This window comes from Oryx dammah, unplaced genomic scaffold (assembly GCF_014754425.2).
Source record: "Oryx dammah isolate SB20612 unplaced genomic scaffold, SCBI_Odam_1.1 HiC_scaffold_10, whole genome shotgun sequence".
Lineage (NCBI taxonomy): Eukaryota > Metazoa > Chordata > Mammalia > Artiodactyla > Bovidae > Oryx > Oryx dammah.
The window spans coordinates 19839900-19857130 of NW_024070194.1; the positions used below are offsets into that span (position 1 = coordinate 19839900).

Here is a 17231-nt window from a genome sequence, read left to right on the forward strand (position 1 = left end):
GAATTCACAGTCCACACAGTCCAGTGGTGAGGATCTCAGGAAAACCAGAAACTATGTTTCATCTCTTTCATCTCCGTAAAGGCTATGACAGGAACATGTGGGAACTCAGAGGCATGTAACTTACCAAAGGGACAGGGCGGAAGGAAAAGAAAGAAGTCAAAGAAAGGAGTCATCAAAAAGTTCTGATCTTGTCAACAGTCAAGTTGATGTTAGCCCGCAAAGGAAGACTCTACACATGGACATCACCAAATGGTCAACACCAAAATCAGATTGATTATATTCTTTGCAGCCAAAGATGGAGAAGCTCTATACAGTCAGCAAAAACAAGACCGGGAGCTGACTATGGCTCAGATCATGAATTCCTTATTGCCAAATTCAGACTTAAATTGAAGAAAGTAGGGAAAACCACTAGACCATTCAGGTATGACATATATCAAATCCCTTACGATTATACAGTGGAAGTGAGAAATAGATTGAAGGGACTAGATCTGATAGAGTGCCTGATGAAGTATGGACAGAGCTTTGTGACACTGTACAGGAGACAGGGATCAAGACCATCCCCATGGAAAAGAAATGCAAAAAAGCGAAATGGCTGTCTGGGGAGGCCTTACAAGTAGCTGTGAAAAGAAGGGAAGCGAAAAGCAAAGGAGAAAAGGAAAGATATAAGCATCTGAATGCAGAGTTCCAAAGAATAGCAAGAAGAGATAAGAAAGCCTTCCTCAGTGATCAGTGCAAAGAAATAGAGGAAAACAACAGAATGGGAAAGACTAGATATCTCTTCAAGAAAATCAGAGATACCAAGGGAACATTTCATGCAAAGATGGGCTGATAAAGGACAGAAATGGTATGGGCCTAACAGAAGCAGAAGATATTAAGAAGAGGTGGCAAGAATACACAGAAGAACTATACAAAAAAGATCTTCACGACCCAGAAAATCATGATGGTGTGATCACTCACTCAGAGCCAGACATCCTGGAATGTGAAGTCAAGTGGGCCTTAGAAAGCATCACTATGAACAAAGCTAGTGGACGTGATGGAATTCCAGTTGAGCTACTTCAAATCCTCAAAGATGATGCTGTGAAAGTGCTGCACTCAATATGCCAGCAAATTTGGAAAACTCAGCAGTAGCCACAGGACTGGAAAAGGTTAGTTTTCATTCCAATTCCAAAGAAAGGCAATGCTAAAACTACTGCACAATTGCACTCATCTCACACGCTTGTAAAGTAATGCTCAAAATTCTCCAAGCCAAGCTTCAGCAATACGTGAACCATGAACTTCCAGATGTTCAAGCTGGTTTTCAAAAAGGCAGAGGAACCAGAGATCAAATTGCCAACATCTGCTGGATCATGGAAAAAGCAAGAGAGTTCCAGAAAAACATCTATTTCTGCTTTATTGACTATGCCAAAGCCTTTGACTGTGTGGATCACAATAAACTGTGGAAAATTCTGAAAGAGATGGGAATTCCAGACCACCTGACCTGCCTCTTGAGAAATCTATATGCAGGTCAGGAAGCAACAGTTAGAACTGGACATGGAACAACAGACTGGTTCCAAATAGGAAAAGGAGTACGTCAAGGCTGTATATTGTCACCCTGCTTATTTAACTTATATGCAGAGTACATCATGAGAAATGCTGGGCTGGAGGAAGCACAAGCTGGAATCAAGATTGCTGGGAGAAATATCAATAACCTGAGATATGCAGATGCCACCACCCTTATGGCAGAAAGTGAAGAGAAACTAAAAAGCCTCTTGATGAAAGTGAAAGAGGAGAGTGAAAAAGTTGGCTTAAAGCTCAACATTCAGAAAACTAAGATCATGGCATCTGGTCCCATCACTTCATGGGAAATAGATGGGGAAACAGTGGAAACTGTCACTTTTTTTTTTTTTTTTGGTCTCCAAAATCACTGCAGATGGTGATTGCAGCCATGAAATTAAAAGACTCTTACTCCTTGGAAGGAAAGTTATGACCAACCTAGATAGCATATTCAAAAGCAGAGACACTACTTTGCCAACAAAAGTCCGTCTAGTCAAGGCTATGGTTTCTCTAGTGGTCATGTATGGATGTGAGAGTTGAACTGTGAAGAAAGCTGAGCGCCGAAGAATTGATGCTTTTGAACTGTGGTGTTGGAGAAGACTCTCGAGAGTCCCTTGGACTGCAAGGAGATCCAACCAGTCCATCCTAAAGGAGATCAGTCCTGGGTGTTCATTGGAAGGACGGATGCTAAAGCTGAAACTCCAATACTTTGGCCACCTGGTGTGAAGACCTGACTCACTGGAAAAGACCCTGATACTGGGAGGGATTGGGGGCAGGAGAAGAAGGGGACGACAGAGGATGAGATGGCTGGATGGCATCACCAACTCGATGGACATGAGTTTGGGTAAACTCCAGGAGTTGGTGATGGACAGGGAGGCCTAGCGTGGTGCAATTCATGGGGTCGCAAAGAGTCGGACACAACTAAGTGACTCAACTGAAGATGAGAGTAAACATTTAGAAAAGAGGAAACAGCATAAGCAAAGTTGTGGAAGCTGGACCGTGCTTCTATATGGAATGAATAATAGACTGGATGTTGCAAGAGGTGACAGCAGAGAACCTAAAGAGGTCAGATCAGAAAGCCGTTGTGGGCTGTTGAGGAGCTTAGACATCATGGTAGTCATGACCCAGTCCTATGGCACGTGTAGGAGAGTGCTCAATAAGAAGGCACTCTAAGTCCCCACAGGTGTTGAGACCTGAACAACACAAGTCGACTCTCAATCAGAGCATCCCATCTGTGTTAACTCTTTTTGTTTCATATGTTCATCTTCTCTTGCCAAGCAGTGCAGAACTTCTGGGGTATTTTTCACATCACCTGAGCACATTACATTGCTAGGCACATGGCAGGGCTCCAATAATGCTCACAGATCCACTCACTGGAGGTAGCTCGTGAAATAATATACATACTCATGAAACCCTTACTGCCCTGGGATAGCACCTGCCAATCTCAGTGGCTCAGTCACTGCCTCTCCTGGCAGATGTACTGCCTCAGAAAGCTATCTCCCCTCTTCTTGCTCATTCTGCTAAATAAAAAAAAAATGTGCCTGAGTACAAGAAACTATGGGGTTCCCTGGTGTCTCAGATGGCAAAGAATCTGCCTACAACGCAGGAGACCTGGGTTCCGTCCCTGGGTTGGGAAGATCCCCTGGAGAAGGGCATGGCCACCCACTCCAGTATTCTTGCCTAGAGAATCCCCATGGACAGAGGAGCCTGGTGTGCTACTCAGTGGCGTTTCAAAGAGTCAGACACTAAGCACAGCATAACAAACTACAGTATGTGATAACTAAGGAGCATACTGGGCGGCCATCAGGGAGCTCTGAGGGACATAAATCCTTCCCCACAGTACATTCCTCAAGCCAAGGACTCCCTCAGCCCCACTGGCAGTTCAGGTGTGCTACTACAACCCCCTCACCACCATAAAAATAAAACAGGTTTTTCCAATTTAATGTGTTAGAAGTCTCCTTTGAACAGCTGGTGACTTTCTCTAAGCTGTTACTACTTTCTATATTAATAACATCTGCTTTATGCTGACAAGGATATTAACAGGATGATTATTTCAACAATTAATAAAATAGCCATTCATTCATGCCCTGCTCACAGTGGCATGAGCCAAGGGCAAGAGGGTCTGATGTGCTGTCTAAGATCCACCTGAGGAGGCAGTGTTTAAATGATCTGTTTCTGTGTCATCATCTTCCCTCCCAGGCTGTGAGTTCCTAGATGGCAGGAACCACAATCTATTTAATATCAGCATCCCTCTGGCCTTTCAGCATAGACCCTAGCCCAGAGTGGTTGCTCAGGGAGTATCTGCTGATGGGAATTTCATGTACCACTGTCCCCGTTCCTTTCCTCATTCATGCTTGTTAAGAAACAAAGAAGCAGGCAGTACAGATAATGAAGCCAGAAGACTTGGGAGACAGAAAGACATCTTTGCAAAAGCCCAATCCACTCCAGCCTTTAGGAAAGGTTGTTTTACAATGTAATAAATGATCATTATGATTTATTAATTATTTTTGTGGTAGATGCATTACTAAGTACTATACTTCTCATTCTTACAACAACTCTTTGAGGTAAGAATTATATCAAGGTCATAATGGCCCTTTCTGAGATTCTTTTAGAACTCCTGGGTTCAAACCCCAGCTCTGCCATGTATCAGCTGTATCATGCTGGGTAAATGTCTTTAATTCCTCTGTGCCTTAGCTTTCTCATTTGTAAAATGCGAATAGTATTACACTACCTTCCCCATAAGGTTGTGAAAATTTGGTCAGGTAATATACCTGCAAGTGAAGCATTCAGGAATTTTCTAAATGAAATTACTGTTACTACTGGTCCCATTTAATAGATGGCTTCAAATATCACACTCTTAACATTCAGTGAGATTAAGAGAGAGACTACTTCATCAATAAAGCAGGACCAGAACCAATTTCTGATTTGGTGATGGAATCTGGGGCCAGAAGGGTTTTCTGTACACAAAGTCACTGATGTCATGCCCTTGATGAAAACTCTTCAGGACAGCCTTTGTTTTCCATCCCCCTCCTCTGTATCTTGATAAGGACATTCTACAGACCTCTGTTGCAGCAACATTTGCTGCACCTTTGTATTTACCTACCTGTCTTTCTCCATTAGACTCTAAACTCCTAGAAGGCAGAGGCTCTGTTATTAATCTTTGCAATCCCAGCCTCCAGCACTACCTGGACAACCAGTAGACGCTCAGTGAATTTCTGCTAACAGGTGATAGAATCCTAGGTGGGCACTGCTTCAGTCAATGGTTTCCCAGTGTTCCTGACAAAGTAGCTCCTTAAGAGTGAACTGTGTATTTGATGTTCATGGGTCGAACCCAAGTCCCTCATCCGTCAGTAGGGCAGAAGGACAGGCAAAATAGTGATGAGAGAGAAAACAAAGGAGGGACAGAGTGAGAAGCTGGGGACCAGAGGTGTCTTTGTTCAGCAGACTCCAAGGAATAGGGACTCAAAAGAGAGGCTGAATCTCCAGGCCAGAAACTGCTATTGAAGCTCTCTGGGGTGGGGAGGAGGCAGAGGGTCCTCACCAAGTAGAGAGCAACAACAGCTAGAAACTGCCATCCTTGTCAGAAATCAACACAGCAAGGGAGACCCAGTCCACACTCTAAACTATCTGCTGACCCTGAGATGAGCCCAACCACTGGGCCCCACTAGGCTGGCTTCATGGAAAGACTACTGGGCAAAGAGTCTACTAATGTTTAATCCTTGGGAAAGTACTAATTTTTCTATTAATAAATATGAGGATCTACTATATGTCACAATTGCACTAAGCACCTGTAGTACAATAAAGGTTTATCACTAATTTGCTGTCAGACCCTGGACAAGTCACTACCCCTTTCTCTGAGCCTCAGTGTCGTCATTAGACATATGGAAGATAACTTCTATGTCAGGATTATTCTGAGTATCAGACATGTTTTTGGAGGTTTACTGCACAACTCTGCAAAGGTAAAAGTGCTATTTTTTACGAGAAGGCTTAGTAAATGCAAGGACAGCCCTCACCAAATAAATGCCAAAGACAACTCTCTCTGCCAGGTTCTAGACAGAAACCAGCAGCACATTCCTAACCCCTGAATTCCATGGAAGATGGTGATGAAAGAACAGAAATTTGACACATTCTCTTCAAATTCCTCTCAGGATCTTTCCCATAATCACTGGTGTCAGTATTCATCACAAAGAACTACACTACTGGCCTCTTGGATGAGCCCCTTGGTTACAACTGAAACATAATAAAACAAGAACAGACTTAAAATTTTGTGGGTCAGAGGCACCTTTCCAGACACTGAGCTAAAATTACCTGATCCCTGGTGTTTCAACTGTTTGGAAACATTTGGCAGCCATTTAGCCTGTTGTTTCCACATTTTCCTGCTTACTGGCACAAACACATCAAAACAGAAAGCTTGATGCTCTAACAATGCTCTCTGATTAGTGGTTTGCAGAATCCTCTCTAATTTTATGATTTGCTGGCTAGAAGAGGAAGAGCAATGGAGTACAAATGGTGGTGTGGCCCAAGAGAGGGTCAGGCACCCTGAACTCTAGTTTTGGTTCTGCTGTGGACTTGCTCTGTAAACCTGGCTGAGACCTTAACTGCCTGATACAAAAAATGGAGAACTGAACCAGAGTAGTGGTACATGAACTCTTTTATGAAAAACCAGTGCTCTTCAAGATGTTAAGGGCTCCCAGGTCAAATAAAAACAGGAAACAGCCTCCTCCATCCCTTCCTCCCCATCCACCCCAGTCACATGCACACTAAGGCTCTGAGAAGTCAAAAGAAATGCACTTTGCATTATCCAGTCTGACTTTTCTGAGATTATTAACATTCCTTCTGAGGAAGACACAACGGAACAGATCTCTAGGGTCTCTGTCAGCTCTAACCCACTGTGATTTGTATTAGAAGTACTCAGCCAGTGCCTGGAGCACCCCTGCTTCCCACTAATTCAGTTCTCTTAACCCAGTGAGACACTTAAATGATACTCTGACTTATAGAAATGTATTATATGTAGCTCATTTTACTGTAGAGTACTAATTTTCAACGATTCAGAATACAAGACACTTAAAACACTAAGATGGGAAACCTGCAGTTACTAAGGTCCTAATACTTGTTCCATACTGTGTTGGCATTTTTCTATACATTATATCTTTTAATTCTTAGACAGGAGATAAATACTGTTATCCTTTTATCACAGAGAAGAAAACTGAGGCTTGAGGAAATTAAGGAGCTTGCGCAAGATCATTCAGTTAGAATGTGTTGAACACCAGATTTCAAACCTAGGACTATTTGGCTCCCAAATCTTGGTCCTCTTTGGGGCTCTGCCACCATGAGCACCAGACAATTGACCACTGATCTTCCCTAACCTTCCCTGGTCACTACTGTCAAGTGAGAAAAGGAATCCTTGCACTGCTGCCCTCAAAGAGTTGCTCTAACACTCAAAGGCAATAATAGATATGAAAGCACTCTGTAATATATAAAGATATTAATATATAAGAGGCAGGTGAAATGTTGTGAGCAAATGTTGATATTTCCTTTCATGACTTTTTTTGAGGTAACTGAGGTTCTTGCAGGCTTCCCATCATGAAGTTAGTCATCCTTACTCCACCTTTAGTCCTGCTCCCTCAATATAGTGTTTCTTAGACTTTTCCAGTTAGGATTTCAGATAAAGAGAAAACATGTCAATTTCTCAGTACTGATTACTCTTTAGGCTATTTGTCAGTCACACTAAGCAGCCAATCTGCTTAAGGAGTTGGAAGTAAAAACAGCAGAGAGGGTGGGGAGTGTTGAGAGATCTGTAGATAAAGAAGATGCCAGATTCCCCTTAAAACATCACACATGCCTGGGACATAGGTCCAGAGAGTCATTTGGGACAGATCATAGAATCCTTTGCATGAAATCTATCCAGAAGATCAATAAGTATGTTGTACATAGGGGGAGGAAGGGGCAGGATTAGCCAGTTTCACCTTGTTCTGGGATAGAAAATACCTTGGCAGAGACCTGAGCATAGAAACAGCAGTAGATGGGTGCAGGGCTCTTCACTCATCCTGTAGCCCAGAATGGGATCACACCCTTATAATCCACAATGCTGTGGCCATCTGCTCCCTTCAGCTTCTGGCGGAGTAAGGCCAAAAACAACAGCAAAGCATTCTTGGAACCAGGCCCTAGCTGAGGACAGATTAATAGCGAAAGTCCCTGCTCTTAGAGGAAGACACTGCATCAAGATAGCTTGAGCCTAACCAGAGGTTCTCTCGTAAAATAAAATTTCTGGCTCATAGGGTATATTCAAGAATTGTGTGAAATGAATGAATCAGAGGAGCTTTCTTCTATGACTTAGGAGCACCTGTGGTGTCCATCTTCATTCTTCCATGAATAATTCAGTGACTCTGGGCAAAATATTTCATTTCTGTGGGCCTCAGTTTACACACCTGTAAAGCAGGCTCTGTCTACCCCACAAATTGCCTTTGGTAGCCAATGACATAGTAGCTAAGACAGCACTCTGTAAATGGCATGAGATGGAATAGTGGCAGCTGACAAGAACATTGGAACACATGATTTTAAAAGTTCAGAGCCCAATCTGAGTAACACTTGAAATAAGCTCTTCTTCTTTCTTCCCAGCCAATTTAAGTCGCTTTTTCTCATAGTGAAGTCATTCTTTGCATTTCAAGTGAAGGGAAAGGGAAACCAGGCTTACAAGTATGGAACAGAAAAGCTGCCATCTTTCTACTTTTCAGTATCTTTTCAGAGCCACTGTACTGCAAAAGAGAGCACAAGATCTGGGTTTCTAATCCCTAGCTTTTCTTAATCAAAAGCTATAAAACTGTAAACAAGCCTCATCCTCTTTCAGCCTTAGTTTTCTCATCTGTAAATTGCTGAGAAATTTCCCAAGTTATAAGGTTAGGATTAAGAATCAATTAATGATGAAACAGTGTTTTGTAACTCACAAATACCACACAAACACCAGTCATTACAGAGCTGTCTTCCCATCCGGTCATTAGCTATACAGGACAGTGGTTACCACTAAATTGACAGGTAAGATCATGACAGGTGAGATCATCAAACTCAGAGAAAATCCTGATGGTAACACAGCTCAACTGACTTCCTCCAACAAAGGTAATTACTCCTTTCATTTATTACAGGAGTTATTTATTAGTTTGTTGCATCACTAAACTAACTGATCTCAGGGGATAGAGCTACATATATTTTATGCATTTTTGTATCTCAGTGTCCAACACTGGCACACCAAAAAGACACTAAATAAATACTGGCAACACAAACACATCTAGAACATCCAGGACTCCTAATTCCAGGTATAGAGTTCTTCTAAGAGAAAGTAGCCCCAACCTCATAGGCTGACTCATCTTCTCATCCCTTCTTCAATTCCTCCACCCTAGCAAGACTTTCCATTACTGAAGAGTCTCCCAGCCTCTGTAGGCAATGATCCCTCAGGCTTGATTACTCTTCATATGCTTCTTTGCCAAGCTAATTCCTATTCAGCCCTCAGATTTGGAGGCCTTTCTAGTCACCCATAATACTGGTTCAGGTATTCCCTCTCCACCCCTCTTCTCACCCCCCATCTGTTTTATCATAGAATCCTGGCACATAACATGTATCAACAAAAGTATCTGTTGATGGCTGAATGAATGAAATACTGGATCTAGAAATCCAAAGGTGATGCAGGGGAAAGACTCCTGGCCTGGAAGTCAGGAGGATTGACTGTTTCTAATTCTAGCTCCACCACTGCTGTGGTTCAGTGATCTCAGGCAAGCCCCTCTTCTTCTGTGGACCATCTATGAATGAGCTAACATCTATGAATGATCTCAAAAGGTCCTCTCAGCACTGACAATAGATGAGACTTAAGACTCATGCTAAGGGTGAGAAACCTCTGAGGCCAGCTGTGTGCTCCAGAGTATGGGAGGCCCCATATCCACACCCCATGAGCAGCACCAGCCAAGTATATGAACTGTGCTGTCAGCAGCCTCCCAGCCTGTTGGTTTACTTAATTCCTCCTGATGAAGTGCCAAGAATAAATCGTAGGTGAGCAGCAGAGCATTTTAATGAGTCCAGAGCCTAATGAATCTTTTCCTTCCTGTGTCAATTAGAATTTCAAAGCTAGGGTCCCCAAGGACCAATTTATTAGGAACAGAGAGAAGCCTTTTGTTCATCAGCTGCTGCCTGAGCTACCTGCCCTAGCCCTGTATGTCTGCTGTGTAACAATCTTGCTTACTCATAAATATGCCACCTGGTGAAACAGACTGTCTCATATTTCTGGGGTCTGAACTTGAGGAAGGAAAGGAGAGGTCAGGTCGACTTCTGGGGGTGAGTGGGGAAGTAGTGAGAGAATCAGAGCAGCACTGACTTGAATGTCACGTCCCAAGGATACTGGTCTTCAAAGAGCTAACAGCAGTAGATCAACTTGCTATTCACCCAACTATGTATCAGGTATTGTGTGAGACCTATTTGTCTTAAGGTATTTCTGAATCCTCACAACAACCCCCGAAGTAGGTATCAAAGGCACTATCTTCTTTTTCTGGCCATGCCGTGAGGCTTGTAGGATGGGATCTCAGCTCCCTGACCAGGGATTGAACCCAGGCTGTGGCAGTGGAAGCCCAGAATCTTAACCACTAGGCAACAAGGAATTCCCTCAACAACACTATTTTACAGACAGAGGCACTGGCTCTAAGAATTTTAAAGAACTACAGAACTAGTTGAAGAACTAAACAAGGGACACAATCAGTAGTTGGCAGACAGGGATTTGGACTCACATTTGTGCAAATCCAGAGACTGGGCTCTTTCCATCAAATCACAGCAACCTTGCCAGAGGGCTGGCAGGGCCAGTGGCTGATGTCCTGAATGGCAGAGATGGCCTGTGGGCAGCCAGTCAGGTCATGTTGGACACTTGCCACCAACATACTTGTCTTTTTCCAGGGCACAAGCAAGAGTGCCTGTGCACTGCTGGTTCTTCCACTCAGTGGAGCTGGCAACTTCACTTATTCCCAGAACATAATCCAAATCAATTCACCATTGACACTAACCCCAGACTCCTGTGCTGTGTCTTTTTTGCTGCAGGGGGGTTTTCTCTAGTTGCTATGAGCAGGATTTACTCTCTAGTTGCAGTGCAGTGGCTTCTCATTGCGGAAGCTTCTCTTGTTGCATAGCAGGGGCTTTAGAGCATTTGGGCTCAGTAGTTACAGCTCACAGGCTCGAGTAGTTGTGGCACAAGGCTTTAGTTGTCCCATGGCAACTAACTGCTTTGGCAGGCAGATTCTTAACCAATGGACCACCAGGGAAGTCCCCAGAAATCGTTTGACTTATGAGGAGTTGCCAATCCTTGACTTAATACCCTCCAGGTACCCAGCTGTCTTGCCTCTCATACTGTCCTCTTCAAATCACACAGGGCCAGCCCAGTTGCCACTGCAAGTCATCAACAGCAGCACACTCCAGGGTGAGAAAGTAAACAAGTCAAGTTTCCAAACGGTTATGAAATGGAATTTTAGGACTCTGGTGGGAAAAACAGTTAAGAGTGAGGTCAAGACAGTTTGTCCAAATTTACACAGCTAGAAAATAGCAACAACTGGAACACAGGCATATACTGAAACTTAAGGTGGTATCTGTATCTGCAAAGAGCAAGAATAATACCAAAAAAAAATGACATCAGTGGCTTAAAAATATTTTTTAATTTTTAATTTCAAGATAATACCTCCATTTTACAGATAAGAAAACTGCTCTCTGAGGTCAACTAACTTATCCAAGAGAGAAAGAGCTAAATGAGGGAGAGGAGAATAAAGGAATTAAATGGGATCCAAGTTAATCTTGGATAAATAGCTGTATGGAAGCAGGGAGGCAAGGGAAGGGAGGCTGCACCATTAGAGTTACCATCCTGGCCTTACTACTAACTTGCTCCATGTCCCTGAATATTAGTCTCATTTTCCCATAGGCCAAATGGACCTCAGGGCCCTGTATCTGGCCTCAGCTGTCCCCTCTCCAACCTTACCCCTAAGGGGCCAAAAAACAAAACATCAAACAGAAGCAATATTGTAACAAATTCAATAAAGGCTTTAAAAAATGGTTCATCTTAAAAAAAAAAAAAAAGTAGCAGGTACTTGTTGAATGGACCAATGTATAAACTACTGATCTCTAAGGTCTCTTTCAATCCTGGCATGCTATGATTAACTTATGAACTTAGAGAACTCAGAAGCTCGAAATTCAAGCCTGGGTGAACTTAAGTTTAACCTGTCCTTTTGGCTCCAATTTTTGATATTTGCTTTGCCTCACAGGGTCTTCAAAAATCATCTCCAAATTTAACAATCACATCCTAACACACAACTACACTCATGCACAGATAGACAACTATATGTCACTTAATTCAACAATGCTAGGTATGAAACACAGAATTTTCTTAATGTGGAAAATGAGGCCTTACAGTGTAGTCTCGACTTACTTTGATAACTTTAACCCTAACCACACTCCATTCCTGAAAGGCTATGCTCTGGCTACACTGGACTGATTACTCTTCTCTAAGACATACATGGAGGCTTCTATAACTTCAGCCCTCACTGGTCTCTTCGCTTGGAAGCTACAGACTACCCTTCTCAACTGCCAAATACTTCATCTTTCAAGACTATCAAATATCTCATCTTTGAAATGCAACTCAAATATCACCTCTTTTGTGAAGCCTTCCTTGATCAGGAGGGCAGGGCAGTTAGTCCCCATATTTCCAAAGCACTCCACAATGCTTTCATTTATAGTGATCATCACTGCCACCTACTTACTTTACCTACCTGTTCTCCTTGATCAGCTATGGGTTCCAAAGGTCTTGACCATGTGTTTGCCTTCTCCTTATCCCTAAGGACCTACTCCTGTGCCTGGTACAAATGGCTATCATATTGAATGCTAACATGGCACCAAAACTAACACTTCTTAACCTTCGCTGGCAGACTGGATCAGGTCAGTCTTCCTTCATATTGTCCTGAAGTTGTGCAATACTTTCCCTAATACTTCTACCACTAATATGAACTTTTATGGGACTGGAGAAGAAGCTGAAAGGAAAGAAGAGAAATAGTATTTAAAGAGCCTTGAATGTCATGCTAAGGAGACCGGATTTTATTTCAGAGGTTTTATGAGCAGGAAACTGATAGGAATAAGATATGTATCTTAAAACCTATGGAGCGAGAAAGGAAGTTATATTTCAGGGGCAAACATTGGAAGTAGGTTATCCCCGGGGCCATTTGGATGCAAAGAGGTCACAGAGTTCCACCTGGAGGAAGTTTGTTTTGAACAGAGTTTTACTCAGAAAAAGGAAGTTATATTTCACTAGCAAAGACAAATTTGTTGTTGTTGAGTTGCTAAGTTGTATCCCACCCTTTTGTGACCACATGGACTACAGCCTGTCAGGCTTCTCTCTCTGTGGGATTTTCCAAGCAAGAATATTGGAGTGGGCTGCCATTTCCTTCTCCAGAGGATCTTTCTGACCCATGCAGTAGGTACCAAGTCTACTGCACTGGCAGGTGGATTCTTTACCGCTGAGCCACAAGGGAACCCAGGGAAGCAAATTAGTTAACAATTAAAAAGTCAGTGAGAGAGGATTATAATCTGGCCTTGGATGATAGCACTGCGGATGAGAAAAGCAAAACAGCTGACACAAAAACTCATAATGAAAGCAGGTGCCTACTTTGCCCAAGTAAAACTCTGCTCAAAACAAACTTCCTCCAGGTGGAACTCTGTGACCTCTTTGCATCCAAGATGGTCCCAGGGGTAACCAGAAACAGGGAAAAAAGTCTCCATGACGGGGTGAAGGGGAAGAAGCAAGTCTAAGATTAGCAAAGGCCAAACTCCAAGCCAGTGACCAAGGTTGTAGGAGACAGGTTAAGGCCCTGCTGATGGCTGCCAGCTGCAGAAGCTTCAGGAAGGAAGTTGGGTCTGTGCCCTGAGCAGAAAGATGCCTTCCTGAGTTGGAAGAGCTCTGACCAGCTTTAATGCCAGAGACTCTGATCATGTTCAGTGGTGTGTTGTTAAGGAAAATTATTCAGAAACTGGAAGTAAGGCAAAAAGAAAACTGTGTGACCCTTACAGTCATGTTAGGACTTCTTTTAGTATGCATCTGAGAGTCACATGATATTCTTGCAGAAGAGAATTTTGTTGGACTTACTGTTCACAAACAGGGCCCAAATATTTTAAAACTCTGCCAAGTTACAAGTTACTGTATAGAAAATTGAGAAAGTGCACTTTTTTTAAGTAGAGAAGACAATATGAAATGTTACGTTTTCATTAGGACATTAATTTTGGATCTCATTTAGCAACCTCATTTTAATCCTTTTTCCACTATCAACATAAATCGTTTCTCAGCAATTCTTGTTCTGCTAGTTCCCACAATGAGTTAAATACAACTTTACACACACTCACCACGTGGATGAGAATTATGCCCTGACATGGTACACACATCCACAGGCCTGCCCACCTACCTCACAGGAATCAGATGCCGGGAGGCAAAAGACGCCTGACATCTAGGCACAGAACGTTAGTGAAAGAGAACATGTGTTATGAAATGACATTAAGTTCAGTGTTGCAAAGACGGCACAAGGCTGAGAGTCAGACCCGCCACTAATTCACTGTGTAACCTTGGGCCTATTACTGCCCTGTGCTGGGCCTCAATTTCACAATTATAAAATGGGAAAGTTGACCGAGGTCAGTGTTGTTTTATTGCAACCCTGCAGGTTGATGTCAGATGCCTAAGGCTGTTTCTGATGAGGGTAAGGGGGAGGCTGGACCAGTGGCCCCTGGGGCCACCATTGCCATTTCTAACAGAGCAGCTCTGTTTGAGACATTGAACTATGTGTTTAAATAAAGGACTTCTCAAAAAAACTGGTAACTGTTAAGATCTCTTCCTACTAGCCATAAAATCCCATCATTTTATGGCAAATGATCTTGGGGAAAATATCTCCTCTTAGCCTACATTTAAAAACATATCATTTAGAAGAGGGTCTCATTAAGAAGGCCCAAGGCAATCGCACCCAACTCCAGTACTCTTGCCTGGAAAATCCCATGGAGAGAGGAGCCTGGTGGGCTGCAGTCCATGGGGTCGCCACTGAGCAACTTCACTTTCACGCATTGGAGAAGGAAATGGCAACCCACTCCAGTGTTCTTGCCTGGAGAATTCCAGGGACGGGGGAACCTGGTGGGCTGCCATCTATGGGGTCGCACAGAGTCGGACACGACTGAAGCGACTTAGCAGCAGCAGCTGAGCAGGAAGGAGTGAGGCAGGGGACCAGTGGGCAGAGGAAGGCTCTCAGAAAAGGGCGGAGACTAAAGGCCTCCTCCTTTTGCAAATGAAGACTGATGGGGACCCAAGGCCACAGACAAGAACTCTTTCAGGAAGGCTTAGATTCACTGACCTTATCAAAACTAAGGATGTGGACTCTAGCCCCTGACTCTGCCAAATAAAGGCAGATGCCTTCAGTTTCCTTATATAAGTAAGGAAGGATCTCTATAAGAAAGGCACTTTGTAAACTGAAAGTGATGAAAGGTTTAAAGACCTATTAGAGCAATCTTCTTCTTAACTCTTTTATATATGTATGCCTTTGCCTCCTCTCTTGCCAGGTCCCTGAAGGAAGCTCATCACACTTGAGATATTCACACCCCATGCATTTCAGAGCTGGGCATACAAGGGGCTCATTGAGTATTCCCCTCATTCCACTTTGAAAATGACAAGGACACTTCTTACTAGAGAATCCACGTTCCATGTTGAAGACGGAAACCTGGCCTCTCACTTAGTGATTGGACCTCTGGGCCACACACTTGGATCCTAGAGAACTTGATAGAGTACCTTGCCTCTTCCTGAGGCAGGGTAGAGCAGAAGAAATTAATGGGAAAATGCACTGAAGGCATGCAGATATTCCCAATTGCCAATTTCTAAAGCCACCGAATCCCCCTTTCTGGGCACTCATGAACACTTTACCCTCCCGGAAAGGCAGAGGCAGAGGCAGTATGATACTCAGGAAAGAACTAAATGCATGGGGCCTATGGAGCCAGGGGACCTGAGTTCAAACACCAGCTCTTTCATGGACTAGGTAGATGACCTCTGACAAATTCATTTACTTCACTGAGCCTCAGCTTTTCCTTCTGGAGCAATTAATAACTTAAGGAGTTACTAAGATTAACAAAGATAGTTTTAATTTAAAGCACCTATCACAATACCTGGCACATAGTAGACACTCAATACACATGACTTCCTTCAAGAGAGAAAGAACCAATAGCAAAAGATGACTGAAGAGATTCACGTGACAGGTGGGAGTCGGGGGGAACCTAGGGGCCAAACTCCAGCCAGCAGCAGATCAGAGCTGTGAGTGGCTCAGGATGGGAATGGGCTGATTTGGAGAGTCTGTTGTGCTATTCTAAGAGCATCTGGATCCTGTATCAGCCAAAGCAAATCAAACAGGAGTGCTTGTGAAGAGCTTGTTTCTAAAACAAGTGCGGGCTGTGTTATTGACACACACCCCAGGGGAACTGAGAAGACTGTTGGCAGAGATGTTAAGAAAGCTGACATGCTTTCAGTTCCAATCTTTGCTACTACATACGTAGCTGACCTTGGCTCTAGAGGACAAGAAAACCCTGGACAAGAGAGAGATTCTGGCCTGAGCTTGACTCTGAGCAGGTGGTATCATCTCTCAGGCCTCAGTTTTTTTCTTTTCCAAATAATAACAATTCTTTATGTGCCTACTCTCTTATCACTATCCTCATTTTCAGATGCTGATACTATGGCTCAGAGAGATTAAGTTAATTCCTGGCAGGAATTTGAAGTCAAGGTCTGTTGTCAAAGCCGGGAGTCAAAGCCAGCATGCAGGATCTCAGTTGCCCAACAAGAGATCAAACTCATGCCCCCTGCATTGGGAATGCGGCATCTCAACCACTGAAGTGTCAGGGAAGTCCCTTAGCAGTCTTTCTATTCTATTGCATCATCTTTCAGTGTTAAATGAGGGGGTCAGACCAGGTGGACCAAGGCATTTCTGGACTTGAAAGTTTTATGATTCACAGTGGCTTGAAACAGCGGTTTCAAAAGCATTCTAAATATTACTCTAGTGCTACCCTGGCAAGTTAAGAAGCCTTCTGTAAATGAAATCCTCAACACCAAGGGCACAAGCTGGATACAAACCAACGTGAGAGCCAGAAGAGAGCGGATGATGAAATTTTAGGAAGCCCTAAAAGGCCCTTGGAGAATACACCGCCTAATTCATTTTACAGATGGGGATATGGAGGCTAAAAAAAGAGAAACAGCTTTACTGGCAACACCCAGAAAGCGGGTAACAGAGCACAAGCTGGGCTCTGTGCCTCATGGTCTCTCTCATACTTGATAACAACTCAGTCTCCAACCTTCCAGCCTATTCTGATTTTATCATTGTTTTCTTCACCCTCCCCCAACCCCAAATGTTGAGAGACAGGCTACTGCCCCTGCAGCCAACTCCCAGATACTTCTCATTATACTCAGATAATGACTCTTTCTAACTGTCCCTGTTGAAGCCTTAAGCAGGACTGAAGGTGAGCCTCCTCTTTTGCCCCACCCCTGACTCCTTTTTTGAACCACAGACCAAGTGCCTCTGGAAGCACAGAACTGGAAGAGATACACCACCAATTATAGAATACCTTTCTGCTTCATTCCCTCTTTTTGGAGCTGAGGAAACTAAGGTTCGGAGATATTAAATACT

The 17231-nt window shown here is 43.4% G+C and overlaps 1 protein-coding gene across 6 annotated transcripts in view; it reads right to left on the bottom strand.

Moving 5' to 3' along the window:
- Window positions 1-17231, bottom strand: part of RALY (RALY heterogeneous nuclear ribonucleoprotein) — an 85542-nt gene that overhangs the window by 21836 nt on the left and 46475 nt on the right. Inside the window, exon 1 of one of the 6 annotated variants that reach the window (XM_040247507.1) lies at window positions 10901-11030. The exons of the other annotated variants lie outside the window; for them this stretch is intronic. The gene's annotated coding sequence lies outside the window, so the exon portion shown is untranslated. Of the gene's footprint in view, window positions 1-10900; window positions 11031-17231 lie in introns of those variants that run through there. 6 annotated transcript variants of the gene reach the window in all.